At 58.5% G+C, this 17,363-nt stretch overlaps 1 long non-coding RNA gene across 1 annotated transcript; it reads right to left on the bottom strand.

The window, feature by feature from the left end:
• Positions 1-5,330: 5,330 nt before the first annotated feature.
• On the bottom strand, positions 5,331-17,170 carry LOC120885662 (uncharacterized). Its single transcript, XR_013426948.1, has 5 exons — positions 15,324-17,170; positions 14,962-15,203; positions 14,684-14,846; positions 7,460-7,531; positions 5,331-7,375 (listed from the first exon to the last, which is right to left on the bottom strand). It is a non-coding gene; the product is annotated as an uncharacterized LOC120885662 (long non-coding RNA).
• Positions 17,171-17,363: the final 193 nt, after the last annotated feature.

Raw genomic sequence — 17,363 nt, 5'->3', positions numbered from 1 at the left:
TCAGCGGCTGGAGTCTTCTCTGTCCTTCCTCGGTCAACCAGCAAACACTGTGCGCCTTCTGTGGAGCTCCTCCGACAGCTGTCGGGGCTTGTTGGCCTGCTGCTTTTCTACTCCATACTGCAGCTCTTTTCTCTCTGACCTATGTCCTCCCCTCTGCTTTGGCTCAGTTACCCCTTATCTGGTTTCCTGAGGTGGGAGGTCGGCCTCTGCATGGAGATCTCTGCATCCTGGTGGAGGCGGGTACAGTGCACACCGCCCTCTGAGCAGCTTGGCGCACCCAGAGAGTTTCCCGTGCTCCGTTGTCTTTTTCGTTCATCCAGCATTTTCAGCCTCCTTTGTGAGTCACTTGACCTCCTGGTCATTTCGGAGCGTGTTGTTTAATTTGCACACTTAATTTGAAATTTCTTTCTCATATTGTTTTCCAATTTTATTCCATTGTGGTTAAGAGATATTTTGTATGATTTCTTTAAGTCACTGAGGCCTGATGTATGGTGTATCCTGAGGAGTGTTCCATGTGCATTTGAGAACTACCCTCTGCTGATGCTAAGTGACTATTTTCTGTATGTCTATTAGCAAAAGTTCATTTACAGTGCTGGCCAATTCTTTGTTTCATTATTTGTCTTGTATCTAGTCTTTTATCCATTAAAATTGAAATCACCAACTAGTTATTGTTGAACCATGATCTCTACTATCCATTCTAAATCCACGAGGATCTCATCTCAAGATCCTTAACTTAACCAATCCATGAAGATCCCTGCTCTGAATAAGGCCACCCTCACAGCACCAGGTGGGCATGTCTCTGGGGAGGGACATTAGTCGGCCCACTAAGGACAGCGCATGAACTGAATTCACCAACAACCGGGGGGTGGCAGTTCAGAGGCCCTGGGAATCAGTGGCAGCCCCTTCCGGGCTCACTGTTGCCTCTCTGGGCTCCACCCACCAGTGACCAAGGCTTGGAAAGGCCTCAGGGGACCTCAGTCTCCTCTGCCCTTAGCTGACGTGCTCGCCCACAGCATCAGAGGGGGCTGCAGAACTGAGAACCAAAGCTGAGGGCCGAGCAGCTGGGTGCTCACCTCCCAGTTCTCATGTGTCCACCTGTCCACTCCCTGATCCTGCTGAGGACAGGGCCCTTCCCCCCCTCCTGGGCCGGGATGTGTCTGGGGGACCATCAGGCTTTGGAAGGTCCCATGTGAGGGTTTGGGGGTTCACATCAGGTGCTCTAAGGGGAAAAAGCTCCATTGAACATCTCTCTCCCTTTCTGGCTCCAAGGCACCACTCCAAAGGCCAGAGCCATTCGTCAAAAACGGCAGAAGAGACATCAAAGACAGAGGGCGGCCCGAGTCCCCTTCCTGCCCACCTGCATCTAAGTAGGACCCCCGCCTCCAGCCAGGCCTCCCAACCGGGCAGCACTGGGGCCTCCATCCACTGCCCCACTTCCAGTCCCTTCCCCTCCTCTCCGACCTCTGCAGACGACATGGGAGATGGTCACCCTTTAACTCCCTCGCATTCCGGTGGTTTCCTCGTCTAGTTTCCATGGTAATGGCCGTGTGGATACAGGCAAGGAAGCGGGAGGGAGGGCCCTTGAAATAATGATGTTGAAAACTTGCACGGGCCTGTGCTCCCAGCTACCTGGTGGTTTCCATGGAAACTGAGGCAAGTGACAGAGCTAAATGGAACAGGCTCTGGATTTCCTCTCCAGCACCCAGGTACCTGCAGGAGAGCTTCCCAGGGCAGGGGAGTGCTTTGGCATCGGCTCGGGGGGTTGCCTTGGCACCCACCACCAAAAGACATCTTCGTTTCTTATAAGGGGGCAGAGATGCCCCTCTTGAAACTCACCTGACAGTGGGAAGTGCAGGTGAGCAGGGCCACAGTGGCCGCTGTCCTGAAGTCAGACCCGGGCTTCACTCTCCTCCTCTGAGACACGCAGGGGAGGCTGCGGGTGGGCGTAGCAGGGGCACTGAGCACCTGGAGGGTGCAGAGGCTGCCCACCTCCAGCCAGGACCCAGGCTGACGCCATCATGGTCACGTCCCCCCAGCCACTCTCCACAGTGGCTTGTCCAGGTGGCTGGGCCAGTAAATCCAGGCGGCATCTCCTAAGCAGCACAGCCCCAGGAGCCAGAAGGTCACTGGAAATGGACTCCAGGTACCCCTCATCCAAAGCTCATCCACTGAAGAGGCCCGGGCCCCTCTGCTCCACCCAGGATGTGCTCAGGAAGTGCCCCAGGGAAGAGAGGTACAGGACGTTGCCACACCTGGGGCCATTGCCAGATTTATAGCTCTGGTTCCCAGCCAGGAGCCCAAATCAGCCCAGGGTTCCTCGTCCTGCCCTGGACACCATCTGGACACAGAAGAGTGACTTGTGCCGTAGTCCCGCTGGGCTAGATAACCGGGAGGTGACAAGCAACTTGAAGGTTCAAGCGGGAACTACTTTATTGCGAGTGAACTCAGCAGGAACTGAGTGAGAACCCAAAGTAGCGGGCACCCGAGATAGCAGGAGCCGCTTCCCTGCCGGACAGCAGAGGTACATATACCTGATTACACACAGCTTAACTCAACCAGCATCATCTAGATACTGCAGTCAGCCAATAAGGAATCCCCATCGTCTTAATGGCTCGCTGGTGTTGTTCACAAACCTCTCCTCCTGGCAAAGTGCCAGGCGCCATCTTGACTTGATTTCAACCCTCAACAGACTTGGAAGCCAGGCACAGCCTGGTCCTGCCTGTAGCCTAGCCCAGGTCTGAAAGTAGGTCTGGGCCTGTGTCCCCTTCTACTCTGGAGACAACCGGGAACACCTCTGGACTCTGTTCTCCCTTCGGCGAGATCTGCACTCCTTGAACTAGCTACTTCATTTCACAGCCACCGAGCCTGCGGTCACATCTCTCTCCATGTCTCAACACGACTGTCACATTTGAAAAATGCTGGAACCCAGAGGCGATGGCACGCAGACAGGCTCACAGGGTGCTTTCTGGCCAAGCCCTCCAGTGGATCCCACCCCACAGACTCCACACAGAGTCACACAGAGGGCTCCTGTGGAGCCTGGGGCCATCGCAGCTGCACAGAGGCCCAGCCAGCCACTCAGGAGACGGGCTGGAGAACCTGTGCACCCACGCCCAGCAGAGCAGGGACAAGCTCAGACCTGCACAGTTCCTAAGTGAAATCTGTCCCTGACTTGCCAAACCTCGTCCCAGCCCCTTCCCCAGGGTCCTGCAGGAGGCCGATTCCCGGGGCTCCGAAGCACGGCGCCACCACCCTGGGGAGTTCACTGTTATCCCCTCAGCTCTACACCCAGGCGGCTAGAGACACCTCAGACCTGAGAGAACGCGCCTGGTGAGCTGCAGCTCCAAGCCCCCGATGCCCCGGACCATTGTGGTTCCCAAGTGTTCCTAAGAAGGAAGAGATGAAAGACGTCCTCATTCTGGGACATGAAATGGGAACGCGAATTTAGATGAAACGTTTAAATCCCTCTCAAAGGACAGACAAATGTCTGAGCAGTGGGATTTCCACAGGCAGGAGCAGAGACGCCAGCAGCCTGCCCGGGAGTGCGGGGCTGGAGGGGGTCCTCACGCTTACGGGGGGCTGTGGTCCAGAGGAAGAGAGGCCTCGTTCCCCTCAGAGGGCTCCTGCCCCACAGGAAGGCTGGGCAGCCCCTCTAGGGAGCCAGCCCCTGGCCAAGCAGGCCCTGGGGTCCTCCGGCTGCTCCAGAGGTGGAGGCTCCACAGCGGGCAGCGGAGACAGAGCAGAACAGCCTGCTCTCCAAGGTCCTGGAGCTGTGCGCGCAGACCCACCCTCCGTCCAGGGAGCGCCTGCCCTTCCTGTGCGAGCCACTGTCTGAGCTCAGGCTTTGGTCGTCAGCCCAGGCGAGGACCCCACAGGCAGGCTGAGACTCGCAGGCCAAGCTGGCCACAGGTGCTGGCCAGCAGAGAGGTGGTCCAGGAAACAGGGAGGCAGAGTTCGCCATTGCCACGGCTGGCCATGGGGCCCCACTGCCCCACATCTGAAGTGAAGCCTGCGACTTGGAGGAAGGACCCTCTGAGCCAGGACAAAAGCAGCTCTCCCCCCTCTAGGTCGTTCCTGTCCGGTGTTTTGGTCGCAGTGACAGAAAGCTGGCTGATACCCCACCCCGTGGTTTCTACGCGTGACCCATGTCAGCAAAACCTTTGAGATGGAACCACAGGTTACTCAGTGTCCTTCAATGTGACAGGAGGTGCCCAGCGCTCCAGGTTCTCTGACTCTGTGGAGACCGGCGCCAGGCCTTAGGTTGGGCCATCTCCAGCTCCCTGAAGAGAGCAGTGGGCACGTGGGAGGCCGCTCCTGGTGGAGAGCGTCTTGCCCACAACAGCACCTGCCACTCTCTAGTAGAGAGAAGGTTGTGCTGAAGATGGCGCCACGGACCCACAGGACACCCCTGCTCCCGGCGGGGAGTTCCCCCCTGCCCTCCTGTGGCAGCTGCCCTCCCCCCTGACCTCCTGCTGGCGGCTGCCCTCCCTCCTGCCCTCCTTCCTGCCCTCCTGCTGGCGGCTGCCCTCCCCCCGCCCTCCTGTGGCGGCTGCCCTCCCCCCTGCCCTCCTGTGGCAGCTGCCCTCCCCCCTGCCCTCCTGCTGGCGGCTGCCCTCCCCCCGCCCTCCTGTGGCGGCTGCCCTCCTTCCTGCCCTCCTGCTGGCAGCTGCCCTCCCCCCTGCCCTCCTGTGGCAGCTGGCCTCCTTCCTGCCCTCCTGTGGCAGCTGCCCTCCCCCCTGACCTCCTGCTGGCGGCTGCCCTCCCTCCTGCCCTCCTGCTGGTGGCTGCCCTCCTTCCTGCCCTCCTGCTGGCGGCTGCCCTCCCCCCTGCCCTCCTGTGGCAGCTGGCCTCCGGTTCTCGCAGGAACTGGTTTTCATATCCTCATTAACTAATGGGGTAAATAAAAACCACGAAGTATGTTTATTTTATAATCTTATGGAAATATATGATTTTTGGCTTTTAAAAAAGTTATCTGTGGACACCCGTGACCTCAGGGAGCAGTCAGAATACTTACACCCAAATACCTCCAGAGTGGACCAGGCAGGGCCAGGAGGAGCCCCCGCAGGGCCACACCCTCGTCTCCCCAACCACAGGTCAGCACAGCTTGCAGTCATCTCCCTTGTAGTTGCAGATGCAAAGTTTAAAGTTCAAAAAACCTGAGTCCCGCCTTCCCCTCAGCTTTCCTTGTGCTGGGATTGTGGGGCGCATTTCCCCAGCTGCAGAGCTGTTCTGGAACCGTGAGAGCCTCAGGCCCCAGCATGCATGCTCATTTGTTTTCCACCAACACCAAGGAGATGAGGCGCTTTCTAAATTAGAAAACACAGCACATGTGGTAACTAGAAATGTGCTTTTATGAGCTGAGTACCTTTCCGACTCCCAGAGAACTTGTGGTACAGTTTTAGATTCAGCGATCACTCCATGCAGTCTGTCTTCATTCGACCTAAGCCAGCCAAAGCTGGTCGGCCAGTCAGGGACTTTGGTACACACCTGAAGGTCCCCCGGCTAGAGGTAGGAGGAGGCCATCGTCCCCCCACATCAGGAGCGAGTAGCGCAATGAAGTTAGACTTCACCAGAGCTTGGCTGAGGGTGCAAATATTCATTTCCAAGCACCCCGGTGGCCAGGGATAACCCTACTGTCTGCCCCCAGGAGTTCTGACCAGCCCCTGGCCTGTGAATTTCACTTCCAGAGATCAGTTCAGTGACCGCTGACAGTGGTCACTGTCACTGACACTGTGGGTGTCAGGCTCCAGGGCTGCTCGTGGAGTCGGGGTGCTGGGCTCCTGGAGCACAAGCCACATCCAGGGGCTGCAGAGCCTCCAAGGCCACTCAGCTCACGTGAGAAGCAACTTCCCACCTTGCCAGGAGCTGGGACTCAGGCCAGTCAGTTTGGGTAGTGAGTCAGAGGTGACATCAGAGCTCTCGAGGGCCAGCACCCTGGCTGGGTTGAGCCCCTCACAGACATTGGAACTCTATGCAGAGGTACTTTTAAATTTAATGCCACACGGGTGATCATCTGCTGCCTTTCCCAGGGGGAGGAGCTAGCAGATGGGTGTGCGTGGCAGACTTTGGGGATGAGAGGTTGCTGGCTGAGCCAAGCAGGAAGCCAAGAGGTGAGCTGCCAAGCCCACCCCAGGAGCTGGGGTTGGGCTCACCTTGGCATGGGAGGGGCTCCCCTCTAGGAGAGAGGCAGCTGGACGCAGGTGCCCTGAGGGCAGCACTGGCCCTCCGCTTCACAGGGCACCTGGTCCGCATCCCTAGGCAGCTGCCTGCCCCGGGAGGACTGCACAAGCCTCTTTAAACCAGTGTCCCTCTCCTGGACAGGGACAGGCAGCTCCTGTCCTCAACAGAAGAACACTGAAGCCCAAGAGAGCAGCTCTGAACCCAGTGCTGCCATGGAGATGCCATCGAATGCCATCGAATGCCATCGACGCGGAGGCTCTGAAGCCCCAGCGCCATCCCACGCCCGTCCGTGAGCAGGGGCATGCGAACACACTGCAGCTCACAGAGTCTCCCAGGGCTGCTGGGGGGGCCAGGAGGCCCGAGGCTCTTGGAGGGACCCCTGGTCCACGTGCTGCTCAGAGCTGAGCTTCAGTCCCCAGCACCTGAGCCTTCAAGTGACTGAGGGAAGAGGCACCCGGGGCCCCGCTGGCCAGCCTGGAGGCAGAGACAAAACAGGTGCCCTCTCTTCTGTGGCCTGGCATCAGATCATGCTGCCCACCTACAGCTGGTGGCCTCCGGTGGCTGCTGCAGCAAACCCCACCAATGCGGTGGCCTGAAACAGCACAGGTCCCCACACTCAGCTCTGGGTCGGAGGTCTGGAAGAAATCTCCAGGGCTAGAGCCAAGTGCTGCCAGAACCAAGCTTCTTCTGGAGGGCGGAGCCTGGGGACTATCTCCTGAGTCAGGACCTATCTCCTGCCTCTTCCCACCCCAGGGGCCACCACATCCCCAGGCCTGGGTCCCGCACTCAGTCTTCAGAGCCAGGCATGCAGCGTCTGCCAGACCTCTGCTCGGCTCTGAGCCCTCTTGACCTCCTTCTTCCACGTGGAGGAACCCGTGACTCTATGGACAGCCTGGACGACCCACGCTGTCTCCCCACGTGGCGGTCAGCTGATGGGCAGCCTCCATTCCCCTCTGTCACATGACCCAATCCACACCAGGTCCAAGGGGAGGGGTCACCTAGGCTTGGTTCTCCACCTACACGCCAGAGTCCAGCACCTAGGACGCTCCAGAGATGTTTGCAGACCGGGAACGAGGCACAGAGCGGCCCTTTGCTGGAGATAACAGCTGTCACATGAGAGATCCACACAGACGGCCAAACCCACGTCCTCATCAGCTGAACGGGAGCCTCGAGGATGAAGCCCTCGGAGCATGGAGCCCTGTGGGGAAACACGTCAATAAGAATTGGAAGATTTTTTGCCCACAAAATAGTCACTACTGGAGTGCAGGCTCCAGAGTCTAACCTTGAACTTGTGGCCAGGTTGAACCCGATTCCAGGCTCCCATCAGCTCCTCTGCTGCAAACTACATGTGCCACTGCAGAAAAAAAAGCATAAAACATTAAAATCACAGAAGAGATCGCGGGAAGGAGGACTGTACTCAGCCCTTGCCCACAGGAACACCTGGGACCCTCCCTGGGCTGGGCAGAGGGTGTGGGGAAGAATGAGGGTGAGCCTGGCACCCAGAGAGGGCAGAGAGAGGCTGCCTGTCATCCTGCACCCTGCCTCCTCATCAGGCCACACAGCAGGTCCCCACCCGGGCTGCGTGACCCCAAGACCTCAGGGAAACCGGAGTGGCTCAGGTGTCGAGAGAAGAACGAGGAGCAGGAGAGGAGGGAGGGGCAGGTCCTCCCTGGGGGGACGCAGCTCCAGCCCAGCTTCCTCCTAGGAAGAGGAGACCCTCAGACAGCGGCACTGGAGTAGAGATAGCACCAGTGATTAGGGAAGCGGAATGGACTCGTGAGACTTCAGACACTGGAACATCAGACGTGTGCACTAAAATTTTAATATGTTTTAAAAATTCAAGGGAAGCTTCAAAAGGAAGCTTAAATGTATTAGCAGGGAACAAGATGACTTGAAAAATTACGAAACTTCCCCTAAATGGGAATGAAGCAGAAGCAGAATGGACAGTAGGAGAGGGACGTGTAGTGTGGGTCAGAGTTATCTGAACACAGTCCCGAGAGGCACAGCGTAGGGCACAAGCATGGAGCCAGGGTGGGCTACAGAGAGACTGCCATGGGCCACTGTGCAGAGATTTGGACTTCAAAAGGGAACAAGAGAAACATGGGAAAGAGACAATGAGAGATAAGAGCTGATAATTTTCCAAATTATGGGGAAACGGCAGTCACCAGATCCTCAAATGTCCCCAAATCCCAGTCAGGGTACAAAGTTCACCCCGAGTGCGACATCGTGAAACTGAGAAAAATCAAAGACAATGAAAAAAACTTGAAAGCATCCAGAAATGGCCTGGGGCTGGGGGAGACCAGGGACGGCTCACAGGAGGAGACCCAGCTAAACACGGGCCACCAGCAGCAAACGGAGGGGACCGTGATTGAGCAGCATCTTCAAAGTGTTCAGGACTTTCAGCCTGGAGTTTTATGCCAATTCTAGAACTCTCTAGGATGAAGATAAACAAAGCTATTTTAGGCAGATGAAACTAAGTCTGTGCCATGTGTATTAGCTTTTGTTGCAAAACATTCCCCCTGGAAGCTCAGGGAGTGACCCCTCCTGACTCTGCAGGCAGTGCCTGGGTGAGACCTTCCTGCATCTGCAGCCAGCTGGCCTGCAGTCAGCTGCTGGGGACCCAGGACGGCCTCCCTCCCTGCCTGCTGGTGGGCACACTGATGGTTGGGGACTCAACTCTCCTCTTTGGAACACTTCATCCCCAAGAGGGGTCCTGCTAGGGCTCATTCTCAGTGTGGTCTCTGGGTGCAGTACACAGCCGGGGAGCAAGCCACGCCGAGCACCTGCCTGACAAGCCTCCGCTCCTGTCACACTTCCAAGCAGCTCCACAGGGTGGAGAAACTGACTTGGACGGGGAAGAATCTGTGGCATTTTTGCAACTTGGAACACCCCAAGGATTAGGCATGGAAATCCTAAAGGGTGCAGCTTAGGCAGAAGGCAGGCCTCAGACAGAAGAGGCTGGTGCCCCGAGAGAGTGGTCAGTCGGGGCAGAGACAGGCCTGAGAGCATGGAAAGCAGGCATGGCTGTGGGGTGGGCAGGGAGGACGCGGCCAAGGGCGCGCTGGTCAAGAGAGGAGATCAGGTTGAAGCACAGGAAGGTCACCTTGGTTCACCCTGGACCGCAGTGACTGGGGGCCCAACGTCATGCGTGTAGCATTGCCTTCTGGACAGCCCTTTAACCATGTGGTAGGTGGTGACTGGCACCTCCAGACACAGGCCCTAGGAGCAGGAAAGGAGAAGAGGACCGGCCCCGGGGCGGCAGGAGGGCGCACATCATAAACGATGAGACAGCAGGATTTCTTGAAAAAGGCCATGCAGCAGACCAGCGCTCAGAGCGTGACCCAGGTGACGGAGACACACAAGACCCTTTAGCGGGGGGGTTCTCACTGCAGCACCCCGCCACCGCGCAGCGCTTTCTCCAGAGGGTGTGATGTGGCCAGGAGCTCTGGTGGCACCATCTAACTTCTTCCTGTGGAAGGTGCGTGCATGGCGCAAACCACAGGGGGCCAGCCCTGCCCTGAGCAGGAAGACCAAGGCAGAGCCCTGCGGGACGGTCACCGGAGACCCCTTCCCCCTCCCCCATCTCCCACCCGCCCCTGAAAGGAGAGTGAGAAGGCAAGAGAGGGCGAGGGAGAGGTGAGGGACGGAGACCAGGCCGAGAGTCACACGGGGGTTTGTCTGAGCTGACATAAAGGCCATCTCCCTAGACAGGAGAGAGGCCCCGAGATGTTTGGGTGTTGGGGACCGCAAATCCAGTCCAGATGGCGTCTGGCAGTTTGCCAGGAGGAGAGGTTTGTGAGGCAGCGCCACGGAGCCATTGAGTTGGTGGGGATCCTTATTGGCCGACTGCTGTATCTGGATGATGCTGACTGAGTCAAGCTGGGTGTCATCAGTTAGGTGTCTACACCGCTGTTGTTCCGCAATAAAGCAGCTCCGCTTCCACCTTCAAGTTGCTTGTCACCTCCCAGTTATTTTGCCCAGCCAGACTGTGGCATTCGGGGGTCCAGCTTTGGTGGGGTAGTAGTTTGGAGTGGGAGCCGGGTGCTGTGGGATTGGCGGGGGGTGCCTGCATCAGAGCTAGGCCCGTGGGAATAGCATGGGATTGGCTTAGGTCGATGGCACCATGGGGCTTTCCAGAGTCCAGGGTCCTGTCATCGTGGATTGGCTTAGGGTTATGGTAGCATGGGGCAGGTCACTAAGGGGTGGGGGAAGTTCGGTAAGAGGAAGTACAGGAAAGCAAATCCTATCAGATGGCTGCTCGGATGTCAAGTCAGTATTTTATAGCCCCCAGTTGGCACAGAGAGCTCCTGGCAAGAGCTGGGGACGTCCTCCCAGCCTCAGGAGGACACCACAGGTGGGAGAGGAAGCTGGCCACACGGCCTCACAGGCAGATGGCTCATCCAGGCAGAGCCAGGGCCTTCCTTCCAGCAGGCCCAGCAGAAAGAGCCAGAGAGGCCGACGGCAAATCCAGATCCATCGCACACCTCAGACCAGAGCAGCGGCCCTGGGTGAAGGACGCGGGGACCCACACCCACCCAGGACCTTCTGGCCTGGCCGGTCCAGACTGCGCTGCAGGTGCTGCCTGTTGGGAAGAGGATGCGGGGCTGGCGAGGGAGCCAGGACAGACGCCACCCCGAGGGACGTCCCTGGGCCTGGCTGCAGCAGCACAGGAAGCACCGAGGCAGTGTTCAGCACAGACCTCTCCAGGGGGACTCGGAAGGTGTCCTTCAGCAAGGAGAGACCTGGCTGTAGGAAGAGCAGGAACGGGGCAGATTTGAAGCTCCACGTCACCAGGACCACACCTGGGGGCTGCCTCTGAGGTTGGGAAGAACCGTGACCCTGAGTCAGCCTCCCCACGACAGCAAACACGGAAGACGATCCACTGAGACAAAGGATTCCGTGGGACGTTTTGGTCTGCGAGGCGTGGCCCTGGTGCCGTGGGCCAGGGGGAGGCCGCAGGTCATGGCAGTGGCTCATGGAGAAGCCAAGCTGCTCCTGAGACTGGGAGGTGTGAGAGAGGGAGGGGCTGGGGCCACTACCTACCAGGGACCTCAGCCCCCCCACGAGGCCCCACCCTCAAAGGTCCACCACCTCACCACGCGGGGCCTGGCTCCGTCAGGACTTGTGCTGGTGACGAGGAAGAGCTTCTCAGGGTGCCGTGCTCCCTTGGTGCTGGACCACACCTGTATGTAACACCTCCTGAACGCCCACTCCAGGGCCGTGCCAGGCCGGGTACCCAGGCCCATGACACAGCCTCATCCTCGACCCACTCACACCCCGTGGCAGGATGCCATGAAAGTCACTTCTAGAACCTTCAGATCCCGTTGTGGTTCCAACCTAGTTTTTCGCCATCTCTCCTAGCTGGCAACCTAATGCTGGTTCTCAACATCTGACTACTCCAGCAACCTCAGAAAACCACCAGGAAGACACGCAACCACACGGAAGTACCTTTCAAATCAGAGGCAGCTCTCTGATCTCAAGGTCAGTGGAAAGAGAGCCACGGAATTCCTTATTATCATATAGGGGACACCCAAGGGAGGTTCCATGAACATTCCATCCCCAAAAGGGGAAAGGGGTGGGGTTACAAAGGAACAGGTGAGTGTGGCTCAGCCCCCGCGGGTGACACCTCTTCCTGGAGCCACGCCTCGGTATCCGAGCTGGGGTGACGCCCAAGTTACCACGACCTGGCACTACCAGGCCCGACTGAAGGCAAGCATTGTCCAGAACCCTGTGCCTCAGGACCTAAAGGCCTCTGCATCCAGGGCAGCTCCCGACACTAGTTCATGATAAAACTAAGCACACAGTGACATCGACATCGCAGCCACCCCTTCCACCTCCAGTAACAGCTTCAGGTGTGCTTGGCCCTTCTCCGTGGCAGCAAGGGTCATGCGGGGCCCTCAGGTCAGCAATGTGAGAAAGCACTCCCATCTCTGCCTCTGGCCAGCTGTGTGACCTGGACAAGTTACTTAGCCTCCCTGAACCTCAGTATCTTTATCTGTTACACCAAGCTATCCATTCCCTACGCTCAGGGAGGACCAACTCAGGTCGGAACTTAGAGCCCATAAGCCAGCGCTGTGAGCTCTGGGGAAGCCGCACTCTCCTTGCTTCCTGTGCCATTTGCAGCGCAGACCGTCAGAACATGGTGGTCCACGTGCTAACAGGCTCTCTTCCAGACCTTGCCAACCCGACAGGCTCCAGATGTGCTGAGCTCGCAGCCGTCTTAGACCTGCAAGTCACTTCCTTGTTCTGCTCCTGCAGCCAGGGACTCAAGTGCTGCACATCCCATGACGCCGCAGAGCCATCGCAGCCTGCAGGCCCGCGCCCTCCCCAGCGCAGTCATCGTTCACATAGAACCACACACTATTGATCTTGTCATAATAAACTCCCTGTTTTGCCTTATCAGGTCCCATCAGATCTATTCATCCATAATGTATTGTCTTTTTAAAAGTCCAAACCCCGGGGCTGGGGATGTGGCTCAAGCGGTGGCGCGCTCGCCTGGCATGCGTGTGGCCCGGGTTCGATCCTCAGCACCACATACCAACAAAGCTGTTGTGTCCGCCAAGAACTAAAAAATAAATATTAAAACTTCTCTCTCTCTCTCCTCTCTCACTCTCTCTTTAAAAAAAAAAATGTACACGCAGTGAAATGCAAAAATTAAAAAAAAAAAAAAAAAAGTCCAAACCCCAACAGGATGAGACGGCCGCCTACGCGCCAGTCATGCCGATCCACCTGTTTGACTCTAGCTCCCCCTAGTCCCAGGTGGGGCCATGGCTCAGCGCTTCTTACAGCAGAGCCAGGCCGGGCTGTGACCCGGGTGGCCCTCCTGCTGCCGCCTCTCCCTACCCTCTGCCTCCCTCCCTCAGAAGTCTTAGGGTGCTGGGTGTGTCTGGAAGTGTTCCCAGGGACCTGCAGCCAGGGGGACGCCCACAGAGCACTTCTCCTTCCTCCACAGCCAGGGCCCCAGACCTGCCTGGCTCCACCCTGGCACCCTGTGACCTTGACATTTTAGTAAATGCAGGAAACCATAGAAAGGCCTCCAAGCAGGACCCCCACAGGACTGTCCTTCCGGAACCACTCTTTGGCTCTTCTTCAAGAATGTGGCATCGCATGCCTGTGTGCGGCCCTTCCTTCCTGGCCCAGCCGTGGCCCTGCTGGCCAACCATCGATGATGGCTACTAGAGAAGACTCACCCTCACCCCGGGACCTGGCCGATTTAATTCTTTAAGTCAGTTCAGTGTAAGATGCCATCATGGAGTGATCGTGTTGTCCCCACAGTCATCTGGCTCTAGGGGCTCGTCCCACACACCGTCTCTGGAGGAGCCAGCAGAAGGACATGCCCCAGGTGGACCAGAGGAGCCCCTGCCAACAGAGCCCAGCTGGGACTGCATTGGCAGGAGTCCACTTGTGTAGGTGACAAGCTGTGCAGGTGGCAGTGAGTGGACCAGCCCCTGTCCCCCGCCCTCACTGGCACCGGTCAGGCCCTCGGGGGTGGTCTCTAGGAAGCCTGCTGTGGTGGGGCCCCACTGTGAAGGTGGCCCCTCTGCAGACCCGTTCCTCACGCGCTCCCAGGGGTTCACTGGTGCATGACACGTGGAGTCCCAGAGGCCTGAGGGACGGTGTGCTGGCAGCCCTCCTCAGCCCTGCTCCACACACACGGAGGCTGGAGGGCAGCACCCAGCCGGTCTGCCCCCTCCCAGGAGCGCCCAGGAGCGGCGCTGGCTCTCCCCAGCAGAGCACAGGGCCCAGAGAGACGCTGGGGCGTGGTCCAGAACCTGGGGTGGCTCGTCTTGACGCCCAGAGACAGGGAAAGGTTCTCCTGTATCAAGGAAACCGCGGCTGCTGAGTGTCACGGGGAACTGACTTCGACTTGGAGCAGTGGAGAGACTCGCTGGATTTTTATGAGGTGCATCTCCTGGAGTTGACGATAATGTCCTGGGCTCCTCTCCAAAACCCACCAGATCTGACCAGGCCTCGGGCTGCCGCCCTCTCACTCAATCAGCTGGGATCGATGCCCGCCCGGCCGAAATGAAATGACCTCTGACTCTAAAGCCCAAATTGCCATTCCACTCAAAGTGACATGATCGTTGTCACCTGAAAATGCTAACATCACGCCCATGGCATCTCGAGGGACACACCCTGGCGGTGGAGGGGACAGAGGCCAGTGAGTCTTGGTGGCCTGGTAGCCTAAAGCTGGGGTCTGGGGACACTCGGTACTTAGAGCCCTGGAGCCGTGCTGTGGTAGTGGCCCCAGCACCTGCAGGACTCCGTTTTGTCACATCCCCTGGCTCCCCTGTCAGGTGGCACCGACCAGCGCTGGGTAGTTCTGCTCCCTCACCAGGCCAGGCTCCCAGTGCCGCAGCAGGTCTCTCTGTTGGTGTGCGGCCACGCGGAGCTCTTTTCTCTGTCCTTCCTCGGTGGACATTGGGGGGGACAAACTAGCTGCACCTCAGCTCTGCTGGACACAGGATGCAGACGTGACCAGGACCCCCTCCCTCCAGAAACTCACCGAGGGCAGACCAGGAGGCTGCACCCTGGGAAAGGTGGAGCCCGCGGCTCTGAGGGTCCAGACGGTCTTTGGGGCTTTGGGGAAGGAAACTGCCGTGGCTTGATGACAGAGTGGGGCTGAGGACACACAGCTGACGAGGCAGGCGGAGAGGAGACATTTGTTTCTGGAGGGCAGGGAACATCAGAGCAGCAGGTTGGGAGCAGACGGGGACAGCATGGCCCAAAGGACTTGCAGGGCCAAGGCTGCCGGGCCTGTGCACCCGGGGCCAGTCCTTTCACCTGCAGAGCTCCTGGCAGAGGGAAGAGCGGTGGGCCTTCAGGGTGACGTGGAGGCTGGGGCAGGTGGTGGCAGAGAAGCTGGCCCCAGGGCCCACAGGAGCATGGAGGCAGGACAGGGAGAGGCACTGCGGCCATGGGCAGAGGTGTCCATCAGCAGAGGTACCCGTGGGCTGTGCCTGGACTGTACAGGGCTGGTGTGGAGGGCTGTGTCCTGAGGCTGCAGGAGAGGCCCAGCCCAGGAGCTGGAGACCGTGGAATCAGGAGGGGCTTGGGGTCAACACACAAGGCCAGGCAGCGCTGTCGACCCCCATGCACGAGCCCAGGGATCCTGAGGGGCCCCAGCTCCCGGCCCACAGTCTGACCTGAGGCACCACTGCGCAGGGTCCCTCCCAAGCTTCCAGCTGCCTGAAGCCCGAGATGTCCGCCAGAGGAAGTTGTGCCCCCTGCTCCCCAGAATCGGGCAGTGCTCACCAGGCCTCCTGAGGGGATCCAGGTGCTGCCTGTGCTTGGCAATTCTGCTTCATGCAACCTAAGGAAGGGGAGAGTGGGGGGAATGACCCGTGACAGTGTCTGCTTTTCCTCCGTCCGTGAGCTCCTCAGGAGAGCGGTGGACCCTACCTGCCACGGCGCAGGGCCCTGAAGGGCGCACTGCCCGCTGGGTGCCAGGGAGCGAGCCCGGAACGAGAGGAGGGGTGGTGAGCACCAGGGACACTGGGCAGGCATGCTGTCCAGCTGGGATCATGATCCAACAGTCAGCACAGCCACCCACCACCCTCTGGAGACATGGGAAGGACCCTGGGTCAGCCATGGGGATGGGCTTGCTCCTGGAGTGGCCCTCGTGCAGCCTGGCAGCGGGCCCCCTGGGCTGGGACCGAGGCTCCTCTTTGCGCCTTCTGGTGAAGTGGTAGCCGGCTGGGTGGCCCTGTCCCTTCAGTGCTTAGCCCACATGCTGGAAATGGAAACCCACATGGCCAGAGGGACACAAGAAAACACAGCAAGGGTCTTGGGACAGGTGCAGCTGGGGCACACGGGCTCCACCTCTCGGAGACCTCCACCTGGTGACGCCCAGGAGAAGCACCATGGGGCCTGCCCTGTGCTGCCCAGGTGGGGGCTTCTGTGTGCCTGAAGGCCACACGGCAGCCAGTCTGGAAATAGCCCAGGTGCGAGGCAGTTCTCCAGGTGGACTATGAGTTGCGAAGGGAGTGACCAGACTCGGGGTGTGTGCTCCGAGTCAGCGGTCCCCGCCTGCGGGCTCCTGCTCCTGGAGTGCACCCGCCATCTGGAGGAAAGTTTTCCTCTCACCACTGCTGGGGAGAGGTACTGCTGCTCCTCGTGGTGAGCACAGGGTGGCCCCTCCCCAGAGAATCGTCCAGCCAGGACAGTGGGCAACGCTGCACTCAACAGAAACCTGAAAGAACAGCTCCGCCTCCTCCCAGATTGCAGCTCACGTGAGTGCCTTGAAGAGGAAGGCTCTGTTTAGCCACCAGGTGCGTCCTCTCACGTACTCCTGCACACACATGCACACACGGGCACACAGGGCACACAGGGCACATGTGCTGAGCGCCATCTTCCAGGTCAGCAGACGCTCACTCCAGCTCCTTCTCCAGCTTCTCCTTCACCTGATTCTGCAAACTGCTCGACTGGGCTCTATGTCGGAGGCTTGGGTTTCTCACCAGGCCCTCCCAGGAAGACAGCTGCTCCCATTATCACGTCAAAGACAGTGTTTGAACAGGGAGCTCCACACAGCTCTTCACAGTGCGTCCAGAGTGGCCGTGGGCTCACGTCTGGTTCCAGGCTGTTTTCATTTTCCAGCAGAGTCCATCCACAGAGGAGGTACCTGCATGGCTGCCACTGCGGGCGGCATCATCACCTGAGAAGTTCACCCTCATCTGTTTTAGGAATGAGAATCCCTTAAAGCCCACTGGAAATTGAGGTAAGTTCTAGGAAAGCCTCCAAAACTGAAAGTACATAAGTGCCGCCCTTTCTGGAAGGATCCGATGATGTCGAGCAGGCGCAGGTGGAACATAATTAAATTAGCCCTGTCTGAGGGCCGTCTGGAGGATGTCTGAGGGATAAGCCTGTGCAGATGAAATGTCAATATTTTAATAACTTTTCCTGGAAATATATCGCTGTGTGATTCTCTTCTGGTTTGCTCTTGGCAGTTCCTTCTGTCCCTCTGGAAGATTAGCTGAGGAGTTACGGCGTTTGCTATCGATTCCCACTCCCCTCCCATCCCCCACGCCCCCACTGCAGGTTTAGATTGGAAACAAAGTCCCATGGGGCTAGACACTGCGGGTGCCTTGAGCACCATTCGCAGCTCTGGAGTCCACTGTCAAGTCTGAAAAGAAAACTAGAAGGCCCTGGCCAGCAGGACAGTCACAGCTGCTCCACCAGCACACCCC

This window comes from Ictidomys tridecemlineatus, chromosome 1 (assembly GCF_052094955.1).
Source record: "Ictidomys tridecemlineatus isolate mIctTri1 chromosome 1, mIctTri1.hap1, whole genome shotgun sequence".
In the NCBI taxonomy this organism is placed as follows: domain Eukaryota; kingdom Metazoa; phylum Chordata; class Mammalia; order Rodentia; family Sciuridae; genus Ictidomys; species Ictidomys tridecemlineatus.
This window is presented reverse-complemented; position numbering and strand designations above follow the sequence as displayed.